Below are 18,719 nucleotides of genomic sequence, written 5' to 3'. Positions count from 1 at the left end.
CTGTTGCATAAACAGCAAGGCATAAATACTGTACTTACAAGAAATCAAAGAGAAAGTTCCCTAATTCCCTGAGGTTGAGTCAGATCCTTGACTGCATACAAGGTACCATCCACACTGATTTATAGCTGCCTGAGTTCCCTTCTCTGGGTGTGATCACTCAGGCAGAGAATCGGGGTTTTCATCTTTGCTTCCCAGGGTCCACCACAGCACTAGGCATGGAGCAGGTGGTGAAGTCCCTGATACGGTTTGGCTATCCCCACCCAAATCTCATCTTGAACTGTAGCTCCCACAATTCCCAGGTGTGGTGGGAGGGGCCAGGTGGGAGGTAACTGAATCATGGGGGCAGGTCTTCCCCATGCTGTTCTTGTGATAGTAAGTCTCATGAGATCTGATGGTTTTATAAAGCGGAGTTCCTCTGCACAAGTTCTCTCTTAACTGCCACCAAGTAAGATGTACCTTTACTTTCTGCCAACATGATACGGCCTCTCCAGCTACTTGGAAACTGAATCCATTAAACCTCTTTCTCTTTATAAATTACACAGTCTGGGGTATGTCTTTATCAGCAGCATCAAAACGGACTAATACAGCCCCTAGAAGAAGGCATCAGTCAGGGAAAGGGAAGAAGCGTTTATCACCATCTGACTGGGACCCAGAAAGTTTTGATTCCCAAAGTCTCTGAGAATGGTCAAAATGAAGCATCAGAGAAAGTAAAGAACATTTGATGACAAGAAGTCATGAAATAAAACTGATGATGTTAGTTTAAATGGTAAAAGTTATAGTAAGAAAATATTTTAGAATGATTTTCCTCTTTTTTTTTCTGATGTTTCCTGTGTTGTTTGACATTGTGAAAGCTCTTAAGAACCGGTGAGAATTTCTTTTGTTATCCCGTTAGTCTTATGTTGTGCTAATAAATGATCAAAACTAAGAAATCCTGAAATCCCTTAATTAAAGAAGTGGTCATTCAATTGCATGAAACCATGTAATGTAAGTAGAATAAATACATTCATAATTATTATCTGATTCAGCCATTCTTTAATAAGTCAAATATGTTCATTTTATGTGCTCAATAATTCACCTTTTTGTTTACTGAAGTGGAAAAATAATTATTTTTTTGTCCCGGTTTGTTTATTGTTTAAAGTAGAGAATGATGAATGAGGAATAGATTTAAGATACTTAAAATGTCCTATATTTTAGAAAAAAATGTGAATCAGAATTGACTCTGCACTATGAAAATATCTAATGGCAAGGTCTCTCATTTGTTGAATTAATCCTATGTATTTTATTAACATTATACCATAATATTTAAGCTGGGCATTATTACCTTCATTTTACACTCAAGAATTCTAGGTTTTGACGCATAATTCGTCCAAGACCATGCAGAGATGAGAGGTAGAGTTAAAAGTGGAACTCAGCCCTGCTAGATGCTAAAGCACGTTTTTCTAACTTTGATGAAAAGTACAAAATATTAAGGTTGGTCTTCTAATAGCTCTTTTTTCTTTTCTTTGTTCTCTTGAAAGTGATTTACCTAATTATCTTTCTCTGCCCTTGTCATGCCAAGCTATCCAGCCAATCTTCTTTCCTATTTTTTTCCCCAATTTATATCATTCCCAACTTTTAAGAAATGGCTCAAAGTTCTCTTTTTCTATGAAACTTTCAATGATTATGTCAGAAACTGGCTCAAAGTCTGCCACGGCTGCTGTTTCTTTCTCTAGGCACACAGCTACAGGACTTGGTCAGTGTCCCTTGCAGTTAGATGGGGCCACATGCTGAACTGTAGCCATGGAGTGTGGCCCGGGAGGTTCAGGCCGCATCCAGGCCTGGGCCATAACACACTTCCAAATGTGCTCCTCCTGCTGTTTCCTCTTCTAGGAGGTGGATGAAGAGTACTCTCAGGACCTTGAGTAAGGTAGAGCTGGGAGCTGAAGGAGCCTGGTTCCTCAGTCACTGCATGGATCAGATAACCTCCTCCCTACCTGTGCTGAATTGTAAGTGGGCAAGAAAAAATCTCTTTTAGATGTTGGGCTTGTCTGTTAAAGCTTTTAGCGTATCTTGATTATTACAATTAATGTTATTTCTTATTTACTTCTTTATATCTTGTAATCAGACATAATAGATTGTTGGCAAACTTACTCTATTGTTTATCATTTTTACTATATATTAATTTAAAAATACTGTGTAAATGTTACAGAAAATTTAGGAACTAATACGAAGTAGGAAGAGAAACAAATATGAACAATTACTGTCACTATATTGCTATATTTCTTTTCAGGTCTTTTTGTTTCTTCAAGGATTTTTTTCTTCTCATGTAGTTGATAGCTTACTGGATAGAAAGTTTGTACCTTTATCTTTTGTATTTTATATAATGGTATACAGTTTTCCATGGTGTTAAAAATTACACACTATTTCATTCTTCAGATGTAACAATATTTATTTAACTCATCTCTGATCATTGGTGATTTCTTCACAATTAAAAAGTAGTGCAGTGACAATGTTTTCATCCGCAGTGCTCTTTCTATAAGGAAATAACTTTAATAAAATTACTTGTTTTTTAGAAACATGCATTTTTCTTTCAGTTCTTTTACCTGGGTGCTATAAAGAGCTCCCTCTTACAGTAGAGGGCCCAGCAGAGGCCCTGTGACCAGATAACTTGGATGTGCGTTGAGACAAGTGTGGCACCAGAGGATGTTAAAAGTTCCTGCTAATTTCTGTGGTTTTAGCACAGGCCACATTTTTTTTTATTATTAATTAAACAATCTCTTAACAAAACTGTAAGTCCTATCCAGGCAGAGATAACTATGTTGGTAAGTGACCAGATATAGCCAAGTACAAAGTCTTTTGGGCTACTTAGAATAATTATTTTTTAAACAGGTAATATGTTAACCTGGGTCAATGTTCAAAAGACAGAAAAAAATAGTAAAAATTATCTTTATAACTCTTGTTCCTAGTCACTCCATTTGTTTTCCAAGAGGCAACTAAAAATTTCATGTTTCTTGGGTATCTTTTCAAATAATTTATTTGTATATACAATGAAACACATACTTATTGCTTTATTATTTTTCACACAAGTGGTAGCTTGTCATAAACATTGCTGTGTAAACTAGCTTGCAAATGCTAGTATATCTTGGCAGATATTCTATGTGAGTGCACCCAGAGCCTTCCTTGTGGAAACTGATTCCACAGTTTTATTGCAGTCCATTGTATGGGAATACCATAATTTAATCAACAATTCTCTACTGATGCTTCCAAACTACTTTTGTTTTGAAGTTACAAACAAGCTTCAGTGAATAACCTTAGCTATGGTAATTTTGTAGTTGTGCAAGTATTTCTGTACAATAAATTTCTAGAAGCAGAATGTCCCTCAGTGGGTATATCAGTTTGCTATTTATGCATAACCAGCCACCTCATAACTTGATGACCTAAAACAATAAGCACTTAGAATTTATTATTAATAAATCTACAGGTCAGCTGGGTGGTTCTGCAGATATGGGCAAAGCTTCGTTGAGATTGGCTGGGCTTGGTCAGTCCCTACAGGCAACTGAAAAATTGACTTGGGGTTGGCAAGTCTAGGATGGTCTCTCCCATACGTTTGGTGGTTGGATGGTTGGGTTTCTATTGGTGGAAAGACAGAGGTAACTAGACTATGTACTGATCATCCTCTAGCAGGCTAGTTTGGGTTTGTTCATACAGGGAAGGCAGGGTCCAGAGAGAGCAGAAGCACCCAAGACATCTTGAGATCCAGCCTCAAAACTGGCACACCACTGCCTTCCATTGGCCAGAGATAGTCACAAGACCAGCCCAAATTCAAGAGGAGGGAAAATAGATTCCATCTTAAAGGCAGTCAGATGATATGACTCACATTATATTCATGCAGTGTCTGCTTATTGATACAGGAGCTAAAAAGAAATTCTTTAGGCAGATAGTGAGGGTAAGAGAGTCCTTGGCAGAATTTCCCTTTTAACAAAAGGCAGCCCCCAAATCATTTCTTTTCTAACAAAGAGCAGCCTGAAAAATTGGGTTGCAAACATAGATAAGCAAGCTGGAAGCTTGCACACGTGAATGCTGACAGCTGTGCCACGGGTTACCTGGAAGCCAGGTATGTTCAACATGGAGGCTCCATCTTCCCTTTTCTTTGTTACCATGTGTACAGTGAAGGAGTGGGAAACATGGTGGGGCCAGGTACAGAACCCATCTCCATGATAAAAGATTAGGGTGGGGTGGCGAGCTTCCTCACATGCTATGCAAATGACACACCTGGCCCAACTAATCTCTTGTGTCCTATGTAAATCAGACACTGCCTCCTCAAGCTCATCTATAAAAACCCCTGCACTTCACCATGGACCGGAAGACCCACTGGAGCCCCTCTCTCTCTATAGGAGAGAGAACTTTTCTCTTTCTTTCACCTATTAAACCTTCACTCAACCTCACTCCTTGTGTGTCCACATCCTTGATTTCCTTGGCATGAGGCATTGAACCTCAGGTATTACCCCAGATGAATGACACTTTCATTATGATATGGTTTGGCTCTGTGTCCCCACCCAAATCTCATGTTGAATTGTAATCCCCATGTGTTGAAGAAAGGACCTGGTGGGGGCTAATTGGATCATATGGGACATCCCCCTCCCATGATAGTGATAGTCAGTGTTCATGAGATCTCATGGTTTAAAAGTGTGTGGCAGTTCCCCGCTCGCTGTCTCTCTCCTGTCTCTCTTGCCTGCCACCATGTAAGACATGCCTTGCTTCCCCTTCACCTTTCACCATGATTGTGACTTTCCTGAGGCCTCTCCAGCCATGTGGAACTGTGAGTCAATTAAGACTCTTTTCTTTATAAATTACCCAGTCTGGGGTAGTTCTTTATAGCAGTGAGAAAATGAACTAATGCACCTCACAGAGGGATGGGGGCAGGGACGGCTGAAGTATTGTGGCCATTCTTCTCAAGCAATCACCATGGGCAAGTGCATTTAAAATGTTGACAGATGTGTCAAAATCACCTTTGAAAAATTTACCAACGTATGCTGCCCCCAGCGGTGCTTGAGGATACCTCTTTCCTTGCAGCTTCACTAACAGAGCATGTTACCACATTTTTGGATTTTTGCCAATTTGATAAATGAAGATATAATCTTGGTTAAATTTTAATTTTTTTCAATTATTTTTGTGTTAATGATGGAAAATTTATTTGTATATTTGGAATGGATTTGTCTTGCCTTTCCTGTGCATTGTTGGTCCAGATTCCTGTATTTTGGCCTCTCTAAGGAGCCCTGTGTGAGGCCCAAGGGGAGGAGAGAAACTGGGGATATCAGGGATGGAGCGGGATATAAGGCAAGAAAGGAGACTGAGGTCAGGTGATGGGCACCAGTAACTGTCATTTCTAGAAATCTGGATTTGAATCTACAAAGCAAGGAGGAAACGTTGAGTTTTGCAGCCAGAGAAGTAACACAATCAGAACTGAGCTGTGTTCTAGAAAAATAACTCTGTCCAGAGGGTGCAGAGGGCTGGGTAGTAGAAGGTGTCAGAGCGTGACTGTTGCAGTGACCCAGGTGAGGGTCTGAGGCCTCCATAGGGGCATTGTGAGGAAGTGGCCAGGAGGGGACCTTGGGGCAGTATTGCAGAGGCGGCATGAGCAAGAGAGACGGATGGCTGGACACTCTGATGGTTGTGCCAGGAGGCTGCAGCACGGGGCTGTTACTCATGTAATGAGAAGGCAAAGCAAGGGCTTACTGGGGAAGAGAGTGAGCTGCTTTTCATTCACCCCATTGAATTAAATGTGCTACTGAGGCATCAATAGGGAGATATCGAGCAGGCTGTTAAATGTTTGGGATTGCAGCTCAGGAGAAAGGTCAGGGCTGGATATAAACATTTGAGAGTCATCCATATAAAAGTGATAACGTTACCGAGGAAGAGTGCTTGGTGAATTAAGAACCCAGGAGAGAAACTAGCAGAAGACATATTTTAATGGATAAATGTAGGGAAAGAAAACAGTAAAAAATGCTGAGAAGTAGGTCATGATTGCTGAAGTTCTTGGCAGATGTAAAATCCAGCGATTCTCTGGACAATAATAAATACATCAGTTTGTCCCACAGGTGGTCTGGCCACATGAAACTTTGTTTCAGCCTGAGCTGTCACTTGTTTCCTGATTTTCCTAGTGGTCTAGCTAGAGTTCTTTTCATTCCAGCAGTCAGCTTCTAGGGCATATGTTGTGTGTCAGCAGTTTGTCCCACTAGTATTCAATTTGACTATGAAGCAGCTAACAGCATTAAACTGCAGCCAGCGAGCCCCATCGCTGCTGGGTTCGTTGTCCTCCAGAACCATATTGTGGGTGAATTTGTCTTTCTATTTGCTATTAAGTTTGATTCATAGAGAACTCTGAAAAAATGGTCTCTAAACTGAATTTGACATCAGCGACTAATCCAAATTCTGCATCTCCTCAGTAGGTTGGATACTTTGTTTGATCTGATTTGGAATGCTGACTCAACCATACCATTCTCCCTAACCTTCTGAAAGTTGTGATACTCTGTGGTTTTTTGTTTTAATCAATAGTAACAGGGATGTAATCAATAGAGAGGGTACAAGCTGTTCTCTGCCAGTGAAGAATTCAGATGCACAAATATGTTTTGATTTTGTAAGTGGCTCTAAGGTGGTAATGCATTGATTTGCCATTGAAACTGCTTGTTTTTTTCCCAAATATCAAGAGGAAACAATCTGATTAAATCAAACCTCCACATTTAATCCGTTTAAAACCTAATGCCTATGAAGGAGATGGAAGGAGAAGGTGGGAAACTTCTGGAATGTTTCCGATGTAAAAACTAAAAAGCATATTTTAAAATCCTTGTAAGAAATCTCTAAAAACAATTTAGATACAAGAGTCAGCAGGTGGAGGAAAAGTCCTACTATTGGATAGCTCTGGGGAAACCTAGCAGTGAAAATTAGAAAGCTACTTGGCACCGTTTTCTTACGAAGAGTTCATTTGGACTTGAAAAGCAGATGGCTTGCAGATGGGGTATTTGCTGTGTACTTAATAAGCTCCACTTAATATGGTGCAGGATCTTGTAGGGTAAGTCAGCTAAGGAGAGCCTTCTCCTCTAGGAATGGTTAGACACTGTTTTCTTTAGGCTTCAGGTAGGTTATGATGATATAGATTGGGCATGTGCTCTCAAGCTGGGTCTCTATTAATTGAACCTGACGCCTGCCACTGTAGAACAACCAGTTCCAACAAAGCCAGTGTTTTCTCCTTCTGACATTGTTCAATAGGTGATGCTTCCACACCAGAGAAAATATTCTTCTCAGCTAAAATATTTCGAGCCAAGGAATTGCAGCACGAAAATTTCAAAATGCAAAAATGCGCTGTTTGAGAACCATTTCATGTTTTTCCTCCTTAGAGATAAACGGTAGATAATATTCACTGTAATTGTAATCCATCTATAAGCACTGGGTTCTTACTCAGGCTGGAAGGAAATGGCCAGTCTTAAATCCCCTGTTTGGGTGGAAGGTCATTTTCCAAGTACTTGTAGAAAAGGACATGTGCTGGGCGCGGTGGCTCACACTTGTAATCTGAGCACTCTGGGAGGCTGAGGCGGGTGGATAACCTGAGGCTGGGAGTTCAAGACCAGCCTGACCAACATGGAGAAACCCCGTCTCTACTAAAAATACAAAATTAGCCAGGCAAGGTGGTGCATGCCTGTGATCTCAGCTACTTGGGAGGCTGAAGCAGGAGAATTGCTTGAACCTGGGAGGCAGAGGTTGCAGTGAGCTGAGATCATGCCATTGCACTCCAGCCTGGGCAACAAGAGTGAGACTCCATCTCAAACAAACAAACAAACAAACAAACAAACAAAAAACAAAAAAAAGGAAAAGGATGACATGGCGACCACTTATGCTTATCCTCCGGTTTTTCAGGAGTACAGCTGCTAATTATCTTTCTGTAAATGCACTCAACAGAATAAATGTTTAATTAATACAACCTCATATGTATATATTTATTGTAGTTTCTTTTACTAATAAGATTCTAGAATATATTGTTGGGATCCTTAGGAAAAAAATCTCCAGGTGGGCATAAAATGTACCTAGCACCAGTACTGAATTTCTTCTTTGAGGAATAGAAAACTTAATATGTAATCCATTGTCCTTGCTCAAAAAATCCTAACGTTCACTGCATCACCTTCTTGTAACATGTCTCTGTGCTTGGAGTTTGTCTAGTTTATGGATTCTGAGAGTTCACTTATTGAATATATGTCTCTTTGTTTGAGGTCTAATAGTGTTCCTATAGCAGATTTTGCTTAGGCAGAATCTGAGGGGATTCCTCTCTGGGGAGGCTACGAGTGGATGTAACCAACACCTTAATCTCTGTCTTGGGGAAAGCAATAAGAGAATACCTCCTCCTCTGTGATGGAAAGGACCTACGCCTTCCTGGAAGAGGCCACACTGATACTGCGGAGATGCTTCTCAGCCGTTCATCCCCAGAATATGTAAACTCTTCACGCAGTCCCTTAGCTTCTTAGCAGTCACCAGCGCATAGTAAGCACTCAATGAATTTTAGACATCGCTAGCATTATCATTGATCATGATGAACTTTTGTAACTGTTATGGGGGAGAGGAAACACATGACTATTTTTGTTAAGCAAACAAAAGTCAGCTCTGTTCAATATATTATATGCACTCAGTATCATAAAGAAGACTCTTAATTCCAATTGCCCAACTTTAGGGGCAGAAATGGAAGCATTTTATGTTATACAGCTAAGTCTTGTTTGAACATAACATTGAACAGGGAATAAATGGGTGTAGGAAACCTTCAAAGGGGCTTTGCTCCTTGGTCATGTTGTCTACCTCATTATTTAGAAACATTTGATATGATCTGGCCAGAGATGGGAGTTACAAACTGTAAGAGTTAGAGGGAGCCTAGAAACAGGAGATTTAATCTTTCATTTCGACACTTGCAGAAACAGAGCAACAGATTCAATTATGTTTTTTCCTCCTTGACATTTAGGGAAACAGGAGAAAGCCCCTGCCCAGAATTGCTTAGCCTTGAGTTAATTAACTAGTTAAATAATTTTACATTAGAATGCAAGTTTTGAGTCTCCGTACACATAGTCCACCTTCCTTTTGCTTGTCCCTGACATCATATTTCAAAATTCTCCAGTTCCAGCTTACCTTGAAATGATGGAACATCTGAAGAAATGTTATCTGTGTTTGGGCTTTGAACTTCACTGTCTTTTGTGCAGCTGATCATTCACGCCTTGCCTACTGTCCGTAACACTCCCAAATTGTTCTCAGCAACAAAGCAAATGGTCAGAGCAAAGCCAACCAGATCTAGGCATACCAGCTGCAGGGTTATGCCTGATTCCTGCACAGGTCATTTATTTGTTGGCATTAGCAAGATTTGAATTAGACACTGAACTAGGTGAAGACTCAGATTATTTATGATAACTGTCAACAGTAGCTGCAAGAAGATGCCAACAGCTGTCATAAGAAGTGGAGCAGCACTGGAGTTCAGCACTGAACTAAGGTCGGCCCCGCCCTCCGGCACAGCCTGCACCAGCTCAACGGCGTGGTAACTTTTTCTCATCCAAACAGAAACAAAACAAGGGTCATTAACCTCCTGTCTGTAAAACCTCAGGCTTTTTAGGAACTAGAAGTTGGAACGTGCTTTAGATAGTTTCAATTGAACAAATAGTAAGCATTTGCTATATGCCCAGGGCTATGTAAAGCCCTGTGGGGGATAGAAATGAATATAGCAATGTCTCAGGTCTCAGGAGTTTACAGTAACTGTACTAAAAAGGGAACACTTAGTATTATAATATAAAGGAAGAATAAAATAATTTTCTTTGGAGACTTTTTAAAAGTACCAGAACACTGTAATGCAAAGACTTGAATTCAGAATCGTATCGTCATTGGTTCCATTTCTAAATTTGCCAATTGCTGTCAGTAAGAACTTGGGTAAGACCCTTAACATTTCATATACTGTTTGCTCTGTTAAAAAACCACCACAGAGTTGTTGTACCGGAGAAATACCATCGCATATGTGAAATGACTGTTATACTGCTGGACACATTAGCAGACATTGAGAAGAGGGAGACACGAAGTTTGATAGAGAAATGGGTTGAGTCAGAAAGAAGCTTCATTATTTCACCCTTGAAGTATAAGCAGAGAATGACAGGTAGAGAAGCAGCATTAGATTAGTCATAGAGATTTAAGGAGCATTCAAACCTAGTTGGGTGCTGGATGTGGTGGGTGAAGATAGTTGTTGTTGTTGCTGTTATTGTTTTTTGAGACAAGGTCTCACTTTGCCACCCAGGCTGGAGAGCAGTGGTACAACTACAGCTCACTGCAGGCTGGACCTCCTGGGCTCAAACGATCTTCCCACCTCAGCCTCCCAAATAGCTGGGACTATAGGTGCGCACCACCACACTCAGCTAATATTTTTATCTTTGTAGAGATGGGGTTCTGCCATATTGCCCAGGCTGGTCTCGAACTCCTGGACTCAAGCTATCCTCCTGCCTTTGCCTCCCAAAGTCCTGGGATCGCAGTCATGAGCCACTGCATCTGGCCAGGGTGAGAATATTTTTGGAGAGCTTTGAAAGCAGATAGAAAAGACAGAGGATGGAATTATTAGACCAAGAGAGACTAAGGAGTGGAGGTAGAAGAGATGCAAGAAAACACATGGACGTCTCCTATGGGGAAGAGGTGATAGGCAACTCCAGGGCCTCCACCCAGAGCTCCTGCTGATTTCAATAAAGTGGATGTTTTATGGAAGACTCTAGCCATGCTCGGATCCTGCTTGAAGTGCCTGCCAGCTGGAGAGGACAGGGACAAGGGCGTAACTTGCAGGCATCCCCCTTCCTCTGCTGACTGCTCTCCAGCTATGGGCAGTGATGGCCATTGACCATGCCATCTCCAGGATGGGGATCAATCTGGTCAATCGACCAAATGTCCTGGCTTAGAGGATACGGTGCAGTGGGGATGGTCACCTTCCTGTGCAGTGGTTTAATGCTTGTTCTCCTTCTCATCCAGAATCAGCCAGGTGTCCTGGAGGGCCTGAGAGGGACCAGGGTGATGATGGGATCCGGAGAAGAAAGTCAGATTGGAGCATGTGAGTCACACAATGTAGACATAAAATGCACCTGATGGTTTATTCCCGCACAGAGATCCAGAGAGGGAACGTGATGTGCCCGGAGACCCGGAGTAGATGGGCAGAGTGGAACTAGAGTACAGGCCACCTGCTTTATGGTCCAAGCTCCTTACCACCACAGGACCTCTCACTAGCAGAGACAACACACACACACACATTTACACACACACCACACACACATACATGCCACACCCACACACATACACACCACACACACACACCACACATACATACACGCCACACCCACATACATACACACACACCACACACACACACCACACATACACGCCACACCCACATACATACACACACACCACACACACACACCACACACACACACACACATGCCACACCCACACACATACACACCACACACACACACCACACATACATACACGCCACACCCACATACATACACACACACCACACACACACACCACACATACACGCCACACCCACATACATACACACACACCACACACACACACACACCACACACACCACACCCACATACATACACACACACCACACACATACACACACACACCACACACACACACCCCACACACACACATTAAAGTTTTCTGTGTGTTTGATATCTCTATTATTTTATAAGACCCGGTTAAAATATCTCTTTCTTTGAGAACTAGTCCATGACTTTTCAGATGGCAAATATCACTGGTCCTCTGTGCCCCCTTATGACGTTGAGCATATATGGATGGTAACACTTGTCCACATGCTTTCCTTCCTAACTAGTATAGTTTTTAAAATTTATCCTGAATTCTGTTTTTTTTTTTTTGAGACAAGGTCCCACTCTGTTGCCTAGACTGGACTGCAGTAGTGCAATCTGGGCTCACTGCAGACTTGACCTTCTGGGCTCAGTTGATCCTTCCACCGCAGCCTCCTAAGTATCTGGGACCAGAGGCATATGCCACCACACCAGGCTAATTTTGGTATTTTTTGTAGAGCTGGGGTCCACTGTGTTGTCCAGGCTGGTCTCCAAATCCTGGGCTCAAGAGATCCACCCACCTTGGCCTCCCAAAGTGCTGGGATTGCAGGCTATATTGAATTCTTAATCTTGTACTTCTCTAGAACCTAGCTGGAAGAGATGCTTATTAAACATATGCTCATTAAATGAAGAATAAGTGCATGAATGAATGAAGGAAAGAATGAGTGAATAAATGGCACACCATCATGAAACTCCTTGGGATCACAGATTAATCCTAATAATGTCTATAGAAACACCTTTCCTATGTAGCACGTGAAATATATTAGTCTAAGTACTATATCACGGAGTTGAATTTTAAAGTTGAATACCTTGTGATATTTATGGTGCAGAAGAAACTGTGACATTTTTATTGTTCAAAGGTAATGTTCTATGCAGATCGAAGGGACTTTTTGAGTTTATAATATGTAATGCTAGAAAAAATATACCAGATCAGAGATGGATTTGAATAGAAATTTAGAATTAGTAAGATTTTCAGGAAATAACTTTCTGGCAGACTGACTTTATTTACCATCAAATTATATTACCCTTACCTTAGGGGCCATACAACGGGAATTGTCAGCAAAGGTCATGCAAATTTAGTTCGGAATACGTATTAGTAAAGTTAGTTGTAATTTTATGTCATCATACCAATGTAAAAGCAGGGAGGAAACTCACCCATACTCATCATCATGTTTTTGCATATTAAGAAGATCATTGTTTCACATTTTAAAGTTTCTGCAATGGGAAGGCACTTTCCAATCAAAATCAAAAGAAATGTACCATTCCCCCAGGCAGAGGAGTAAATTTTGATGTAATTGTCATGGAATCTGCATATATGAATTTAACTGAGTATAAAAAGAAATCTGTTCATCTGTCACCTCGCTTAGTTTCTTCTCATTGGTAGCATCACACGCAATTGGATTTCAACTTAAATTAGGATTTCAGGTTGTTGCTTTAAAAGACTTAAAAAAGATACACTTCAGTGCAGCCCTGAATGAAACGTTATTGCACATTCAAATGAGCAAAAATATAGACTTTTGGACCATAATAAGCAAATGCTTGGTGGAAGAACGACTCTCTTTCATAATTTATTGTAAAATGACAATTGATGGGTGGATTCTTCTCCCAAAAGGCAAGGCATCTTGATATAATTTTGTCATCTTGAACATATGTGGAAAATTTTGTCTGTCACCCACTAGGCAGTGCAATTTAAAGCATTTGAAAATGCCAATTTGTTCAGGCCAGACAATGAAACACTAGTCAGAAAGGGCTGATGTGAGCCTCCCTTTAGTTACGGAGAACTCATCACTCAGCAACCATGTGCCAAACATTCCAGCTGACTTTTCAGAGAAACCATTTAACATCCAGGGATCTGGAATTCACTCATGGGGGTGGGTGTGACAGGCTGCATCATAGCCCCAGAGATATTCCGTCTCTAATTTTTGGGACCTGGGAATGTTACCTTATATGGGAAAAGGGTCTTTGCCAATGTGATCGAATTAAGGATCTTGAGGTGGGAGATTACCCTGGATTAACTAGGCAGACCCTAAATGTAATCACAAGGGTCATTATTAAGAGGGAGGCTGAGGGAGATTTTAAGACAGAAGAGTAGGCAAAGAAAGCAGAGATTGGAGAGAAGGGGCCACGAGCTGAGGAGTGTAAGGACTGCAGCCCTAGAAACTGGAAAAGGCAAGGAACAGATTCTCTTTCAGACCCCGAGGGGGTGCAGCCCTGCTGCTTTTCCGGAGCCTCCCAGGGAGCACAGTCCTGCTGGCACCTGGATTTTGGCCCAGTGAGCCCCACTTTAGACTTCTGAGCTTCAGAACTATGAGACAATAACTTTGTATTGTTTCAAGCCACAAATTTGTGGCCATTTGTTACAACAGCCACGTGAAACTCGTACCATGGGAGAGGAAAAAGTCTGAATTAAACTGAGGCCACCACACTGACCCAACCTAAAGCCTAAACTAAAGACACCACACTAACCTAACCTAAACTAAACATTTGGCTTGTAAATGAGATATTTAGCCAAGCAGGAAATGACAGTGCAACATTTACCTTTGTCATGGTTTGGATTTGTTTCCCCACCCAAATTTCACGTTGAATTGTAATCCCCCTTGCTGTTCTCATGATAGTGTGTGATAGTGAGTTCTCACAAGACTTGGTTGTTTCAAAGTGTGTGGCACCCCGTGCCTGGTTCACTTCTTCCTGCTCTGGCCATGGAGGGTGTGCCTGCTTCCCTTTCCCATCTGCCATGAGTGTAAGTTTCCTGAGGCCTCTCCAGCCTCTTTTCTTCATAAATTGCCCAGTCTCAGGTAGTTCTGTTGTTTTGTTTGTTTGTTTTTGAGACAGAGTCTTGCTCTGTCACCTAGGCTGGAAAGCAGTGGCAAGATCTCAGCTCACTGCAACCTCCGCCTCCTGGATTCAAGCAATTCTGTCTGCCTCAGCCTCCTGAGTAGCTGGGATTACAGGTGTTTGCCACCATGCTCGGCTAATTGTTGTATTTTTAGTAGAGATGGGGTTTCGCCATGTTGGCCAGGTTGGTCTTGAACTTCTGACCTCAGGTGATCTGCCTGCGTTGGCCTCCTGAAGTGCTGGAATTACAGGCAGGAACCCCTGTGCCTGGCCTCAGGTAGTTCTTTATAGCAATGCAAAGAATGGACTAACACTCAATATTCTTCCCTTTGTCCCTCCCCTCTTTATAATCTTTTTTTTTTTTTTTGAGACAGTCTTGCTCTTGCTGCCCAGGCTAGAGTGCAGTGGTACAATCTTGGCTCACTGCAACCTCTGCCTCCCAGGTTCAAGTGATTCTCCTGCCTCAGCCTCTTGAGTAGCTGGGATTACAGGATTACAGGCATGTGCCACCACGTCTGGCTAATTTTTGTATTTTTTAGTAGAGACGGGTTTCACTGTGTTGGTCAGGCTGGTCTCAAACTCCTGACCTCAGGATATCTGCCCTCCTCGGCCTCCCAAAGTGCTGGGATTACAGGTGTGAGCCACTGTGTCCGTCCTCTTTACAATCCTTTTCTTACTTCCTGGAACTTGATTTGCACTTTCCTCTTGGTTGCTCTAGGTGTTCCTGATGTGGCCCCGTTACACTTCCTCAGGTGTATCCAACCACAGAGAGTGTCTTTCTGCAGGAGCTACCACCAGAGTCTCTACAGCCACATCTCTCAGAGCCACAGTCACTTCATTGATTAACTTCAGGGGGCTGAACTGGATACTCTTTTCAGGTGCTTTTCAGTTCCTCTATCAATCATTCCAAGACACAATTATGTTGGAATTATTTTCCTGCAAGTTTCATAATCAAAATTTGCTCCTTTTAGACTCTCATTATTTAATTATCAACAGATCATCCACAATGGCCTCAGTCTACTTGAGCCCAGAATTTCTTTTATCAATATTTGCCTTGGGATAAAGGACCTTTTCCATTTCTAAAATAGCCTTAGGACCCCAATGACACTTGGAGAGGCACCCAAGTAGCCAGCCAACCTCCTTATTTAGGGTACAATAGTGGGATCTTGTTGAAAGTATCTCTGCTCAAATTTAATAGGATGATTTCGTGTTGCCTTTTTTTTTTTTTTTCTTTATCTATTTCTTCTTGCAGAAAATGTTAACTTCCTTCTCTGGTCCACTGTAAACATTATGTTAAGAAATGTTGTTTGATGAGTGACCAGGTATGGGAATGAGAGATGGGTTTTATGGTCAATAGTAATTCACGTAGTAAAAGTCACACTCCAGCTAAGAAGAGAGAAATGACTGTATTTGAAAGAAAGACAGTTTCCTACAGGGAAGCTGTTTTAGAGGCGATGGAAAGCTAAGAAACCAAAAGGTGCCGATAGGTTCCCTAGCAGTTAGTAACAGTAGAAAGCTTGGGTTGGAGGGATGGAGTAAGGAGGTGTTGGTTCAAAGCCTGAGGCTTGGCCACGGAGATAGCACTGCTGTTGAACGCCACATACAGTGACTATTTTCTGCTGGTCAACGGAGCCAGAGGCCAGCTGAGAGAGGGGAACTGTGGAGATGCAGCTGTAGGGACCAGTTGCCCCATGATATAGACCAGAGCAGGGAAAACATTAGGAATGGGTGCAGAGCAAATGTGTCCAGGGCCATGAGATGCATGAATACACTACCCTGGTTTGGAAATGATTGCTTCTCATTTCAGTGAAATGGTGACAATTTCAGTGTGGTAGAGAAAAATAACTCTTTAAAATGCCTTAAAAGGAGTTTTATAGATGAATTAACTGAGACTTGAGGAGTCAGGATCCTGGTTAAAAACTTCTATGTGACTTTTCAGACCCAACCGTAGGCAATGGCAGACGTCTGTCTGGCAGGCCTGCTGGGGAATCTGCCCTCCCCACATTGGGCTTGGTGTGTGGCTCGTGTATTACAGTCTCTGGAAGGAGCTGTGGTCAAGGACTCAGGCCCCCTGGCCCCCTGCTCTTTGCGTATTTGCAGTCCTAGCCCAGCTTTCCTTCTTAGATCTTCTTTAGGCTCCTCCCCCTCACTGGAGGCTGGAGAAGGAAACCCTGAGGACATCTTTCCCTGTTGCTACTCAGTTCTCAGTACTTTCCATTCTGAATACTACCACTGACCACAGGTCCATAAAACCGATGGAGCTTTGTTTGAAGCTCCCTCAACAGACAGACACCTACTGTCTTCAGTGACTCACTTGGCCCTTGACTGGTGCACTACTCCATGGAGGAAGATGGCACAGGAGAATCAGTCCCGTCTCCAGTTTTATCTGAGTAGGAACCTGCGTATAATCTCATAAGACATCTGCCATTTATTGATTGTCAGCGTTTATCCAGCTATGAGTGCAGATGGGGCTTTCACATAGTAGTTTCTTACTAAAAATACATGTAAATGGTTATCAGTTCAGTGAATTATAGATGTTAAAATTATGAAGGCACTATCTAGCTAATCAAAATAACCAAGACCTAGGAGGACTTTTTGAACACTGTTCTTTCTGCTTTTATTAACGTTTCTCTATGGGTTGGCACCATACTCTTAAAAAATGATGAAACTACATTATGAATATCCAACTCAAAAGAAGATGAGAGTTGTTTAATTTATTCAACATTTTCATCAGTTTAAACTTTTTCTGGCTTCTAAAATTCAGGAAATAGTATCAGCTCTCAGATGGAGGCAGAACCGTGGGCTCTGTAGAGGTTACCCCCTCCTCTTCTCTCTTTCCACTGGATTTCTAATACGTATATCTCCAGGTTTTGAGGAGATAATTAGGTAATTACATGTTGTGGTTTGAAAGATCACTTGTTGGACTAAAGAATACATGGAGCAGAAAATGCAAACACAAGATTGTGGGTGGTCTCAACAAAGGTCTTTCTTTTCTATTTTGCTTAATTAGCTTCCTAAGAAGTTGAAAGCAAGATTTTCTGCAGATAAACTGCGTGGCAGATGAGTGCCTTAGGAAAATTGATAGTTGACTATGCTTGGTTGTGCTATTTCTGGGAACAAAGGAAATTTCATGTAGGGAATTTGTTACAAAGATGATGAAAAGCTAAGAAAGCTGGAGGAGCCATGGGTGGCCTGGAGATTAGCAACAATGGGAAGCCTGGACCAGAGGGGTAGGGTCAGGAGCTGCCAGTCCACAGCCTGGGGCCTGGGCTTGGGGCAGAAGCTGGAACTGGGGCAGGTCTGCCCTGTGGGGGTTGGGCTATGGCTTAGTTATGAAGATTAGTTAGTTCAGTTTTTACCTGCAGAGTTTTTCAAGTGCCGCAGTCGAGAAACAGCTTTTGTTGCTTAAGCAATTTTCATTAAAGTTTTGGTGCCACTAGGGTCTCAGCATTTGCATCAGGCAAATTAATTAATTAATTAATTAATCAATCCATCCTACACATTCCTACTGAGTGCCTGTGAAATACTAGAACCTGCTTTGTGTTAGGAAAGCAGGATTCAGCTGTCGTCAAACTGTGTTAGGGTTCTCCGGAGAGACAGAGCCAGTACGATGAACCGAACGAGAGGTATTAGGGGACCTGGCCGATTCAATCAGAGGCAAAGTCCCACAGTAGGCCACGTTCAAACTGCAGAATCAGAGAAGCCGATGGCCTGGCTGAGCTCAAGCCCAAAACCTGTGTACTAGGGAAGTCATGAGTGAAGCCCCCAGCCAGGCCCAAGAGACCCTGGCTTGGCATCTGGTGCAAGTTCCAGAGTTCAAAAGCTGAAGAACCTTGAGTCTGATGTCCAAGGGCAGTAGAAAAAGCTTCTTGCTCTGGAAGAAGGAAAGCAGAGTGAATCCCCCCTTCTGCCTGTCTGTTGCTCCAGTCGGGTCCCAAGTGATGGGCTGGTGACCGCCCACACTGAGGGCAGGTCTTCCTCTAGGCCACTGACTCATACATCAATCTCCTCTGGAAATCACTGCATTGACACCCAGAAACAGTGCTTCACCAGCTGTCAGGCAGCCCTCGATCCAGTCAAGTAGACACCAGATGTTAACCACACACAAACCTAAGGGACATTTGGTTAGTGTGCTTCAATGGTCATTGTTTTTCTTTTCAAGAATGAGTCTGTTGGTTAAACCAGCCAAGCATAAACATTAAGTAGCAGAGGAGACTGCCTTCAGTGCAAGGAAGGAAATCCTCACAGTGGTTCTGT

The 18,719-nt window shown here is 42.2% G+C and overlaps 1 long non-coding RNA gene across 1 annotated transcript; it reads left to right on the top strand.

Annotated features, from left to right (window-relative positions):
* The first annotated feature begins 1,714 nt into the window (after positions 1–1,714).
* Positions 1,715–15,350, top strand: LOC123575102 (uncharacterized). Its single transcript, XR_006700232.3, has 3 exons — positions 1,715–1,985; positions 11,002–11,080; positions 15,181–15,350. It is a non-coding gene; the product is annotated as an uncharacterized lncRNA (long non-coding RNA).
* The last annotated feature ends 3,369 nt before the right edge of the window (positions 15,351–18,719 follow it).

Source organism: Macaca fascicularis, chromosome 8 (assembly GCF_037993035.2).
Source record: "Macaca fascicularis isolate 582-1 chromosome 8, T2T-MFA8v1.1".
NCBI lineage: Eukaryota > Metazoa > Chordata > Mammalia > Primates > Cercopithecidae > Macaca > Macaca fascicularis.
The sequence above is the reverse complement of the archived record's forward strand: the minus strand, read 5'-3'. Positions and strand labels throughout refer to the sequence as shown.